This window comes from Balaenoptera borealis (assembly GCF_965194805.1).
Source record: "Balaenoptera borealis genome assembly, contig: HAP1_SCAFFOLD_370, whole genome shotgun sequence".
Lineage (NCBI taxonomy): Eukaryota > Metazoa > Chordata > Mammalia > Artiodactyla > Balaenopteridae > Balaenoptera > Balaenoptera borealis.
In genome coordinates, this window is record NW_028123823.1 from 114304 (window position 1) to 117518 (window position 3215).

General features: G+C 42.1%; 1 pseudogene across 1 annotated transcript; it reads left to right on the forward strand.

Annotated features, from left to right (window-relative positions):
* Positions 1 to 226: 226 nt before the first annotated feature.
* Positions 227 to 2633, forward strand: LOC309621379 (PHD finger protein 3 pseudogene; annotated as a pseudogene). Its single transcript, XR_014249637.1, has 2 exons — positions 227 to 338; positions 646 to 2633. The product of XR_014249637.1 is annotated as a PHD finger protein 3 pseudogene (transcript).
* The last annotated feature ends 582 nt before the right edge of the window (positions 2634 to 3215 follow it).

The following is a 3215-nucleotide window of genomic DNA, read 5'->3' on the forward strand; positions in this document are numbered from 1 at the left end:
GTCTTCATGGATATAGTTGATACATTTAATCATTTAATTCCTACTGAACACTTAGATGATGCCCTATTTCTAGGATCCAACCTGGAGAATGAAGTCTGTGAGGATTTTAGTACAAGTCAAAATGTCTTAGAGGACTCGCTGAAGAACATGCTCAGCGATAAGGATCCTATGCTAGGATCTGCAAGTAACCAGTTCTGTTTGCCTGTTTTGGATAGCAATGATCCCAATTTCCAGATGCCTTGTTCAACAGCAGAAAGGATGGATAATTTAATAGTGTTGGAGTAACTGAAGGCAGCATTCTGAAGAAAAAAAATGACACCAGATAATACTAAAATAAGGTCCGGGCCCTGTAAAGTACACACCTGACCTCTGTTGTCCTGACACTGGAAGGAGATCATGCTCTTTGGTTTTTTCTCAAGTCTGACATCTAGTGCCAGGTTTCATAGTAGAGGAGGGTAGACCACTATCTTGTTGAACTCTTAAATGAAGTTCTACTTGGATACAAAGATGAGGACTAGATAACTTCTTGAGGTTCCTTCTAACCCCTAGGATGAAGATAATAACTAACATTTGTGTAGTGCTCTAAAGTTTACAGAGTGAGTTCTCATACATCATCTCACTTGATCCTCACAACAGCCCTGTGAGTTGTTGGTCTTGACGATATTATGGATGAAGGAGTTGTAAAAGAAAGTGGCAATGATACCATTGATGAAGAAGAACTGATTTTACCTAACAGGAATTTGAGGGACAAAGTAGAAGAAAATTCAGTGAGATCACCAAGAAAATCACCTCGTTTAATGGCACAAGAACAAATAAGAAGTTTGCGACAGAGCACTATTGCCAAGCGTTCAAATGCAGCACCTTTAAATAGCACAAAAAAGGCATCAGGGAAGACTGTGTCTGCCCCTAAAGCAGGGGTGAAACAACAAGAAAGGTGTCAGATGAAAGAAGAAGTTGGCGAGTCACCGAAACGCGAGCACCAGAAAGAGAGCAGGAGGAGCCGCCGACACAGTGGACCCATCGGAGCCGCAGTTCCGTCTTGTCTTGACGTGAAGGATGGAGCTGGGTTAGATTCTGAGCAGAAGAGTAATAACCAGGCAGAAGCAGATGTGCCATCTCACGAGTCAAACTGTCCACTCCTTTCAGAGACTTGTGTTAGTATTGAAGAGAAGAAAAATGAAACTCTGATGGAACGGAAAGCCAAGACTATTAGCCCATTGTTTAAGTTCTCAGATAAAGAAGAACATGAACGGAACGATTCCACTTCAAGTAAAATGGATGGGACTGTTGTTGAAGAAATGAAGGCAGAAGGAGAAGTTGAACAAGAATCAAAGGAGACAATAAAATTACCCCACGAAGATGACAGTGTCAGTGAGGAACCTGCATCTTCCGTTGCTTTCTCTGGCAATGCTGCTTGTACAAACCCAAATGAGAAAGAAAAGAACCTCGTCAGTTTGTCTGGTTCTGGGGATGAAGTAAATGAATGTAGTTTGGAATTGAAAGATAGCGTGGAAGTTGCTGATAAAGCTGAGAACTCCCTTCAAAGAAGTGAAATGGAAATGGCTTATTGTAAAGACACAGAGTCTAATGATAAGCAGTTGGAGGGCACCAGATTTAATAAATCAAACTTAGAGGTGGTTAATACTAGTGCTTTTGAACCAGAAAGTAATATTTTAGAAAATGCTATTGGTGATGCACCTGACCAAAATTCAAAACAGTTGAATATTGTTGAAAGTATTAAAATGGAGTCTCATGAAACAGCAAACCTTCAGGATGACAGAGACAGCCAGTCAAATAGTGTTTCTTGCTTAGAGTCAAAAAACATAAAACCCAAACACACAAAACCTGTAATTCATTCTAAGCAAACCATGACCACAGATACTCGGAAAAAAGTTGTTGGAGCAAAGCATGAATTAATGCATAACATAACTAAAGTTAATGTCAAAAGTGTGAAGCGAAATGCTGATGAATCAGAATCTAAGCAAAATTTTCATAGGCCAGTCAAAGTGAGAAAGAAACAAGTTGATAAGGATTCAAAGTTTCAGAGTTGCAATTCTGGGGTTAAATCTGTGAAAAATCAGGCTCATTCTGTATTCAGAAAGATATCACAAGATCAAAATTTAGTACAGATTTCCAAACCCTTGACTCATTCTTTGAGTGAAAAGCCTCTCGGTCACCCTGGTTGCTCAAAAGAGCCTCATCCTGCTGCACAAACTGGGCACTTGCTGCATTCCAGCCAGAAGCAGTGCCATAAGCCCCAGCCGCCGGCTCCAGCAGCGAGAACCAGTAGTCATGTGAAGGAAGAGCTTGAGCACACAGGTGGTGTAGAACATTTTAAGGAAGAGGATAAGTTGAAATTGAAAAAACCTGAGAAGAGCCTACAACCCCGTCAGAGAAGAAGCAGCAGAAGTTTTCCTTTGGATGAGCCACCGTTGTTCATCCCAGATAATATAGCTACTGTAAGACGGGAAGGCTCAGATCATAGCTCTTCATTTGAGAGCAAATATGTCTGGACTCCCAGCAAGCAGTGTGGGTTTTGCAAAAAACCGCATGGCAACAGGTGTGTGTGTGGGTGTGGGTGTGTATGTATATGTGATACGTACATTAAAGAGAAATTGCTTTTTTTTAAAAAAAAAAAAAAAAATCAATTACTTTTCAAAACCCGTGAAACAAAGACAGTGAAAGAGAGAGAAATTCTTACAAAATTCGTTCAGGGGCTGTGATGCCACCTGGATTGACCATATCTAGACCCACAGCTGATTGAGACATAAGGGTGGACACTCTTGGGGCTGAGAGGTTTGGTGAGGTTGGGTGAGCAAACGCAGACCCTGTAAAGAAATACGGCGTGGTACCCATCCCATGGGTCCCAAATCTCCAGGTTCAAGGGCATCGTCCTACATTGAAAACATGCATGAGAAACCCCGAAGATGGTACACCGTGTGATCGGGAAAGGTTTCTAAAACGCACCTCATTTCTCATCTCCTTGTGCTCCGGTTCGCCATTCCAGCCGCTTTACTAGCAATCTCCCTCCTTGGAGAATCAGCACCTTTATCTTCCTGTTCCGTACAGGTTGCAATTTGTCCTGAGGATGCACGGGAAGAGGGGGAACCAATGAGAGACTAGCTCTAGGTGTTGCGACAGGCACAGGTGACACTATTTTCCCATCAGGAAGAAGAATTAACCACAGGCTCAGCCTGCCGCCAGGAACCAGAATA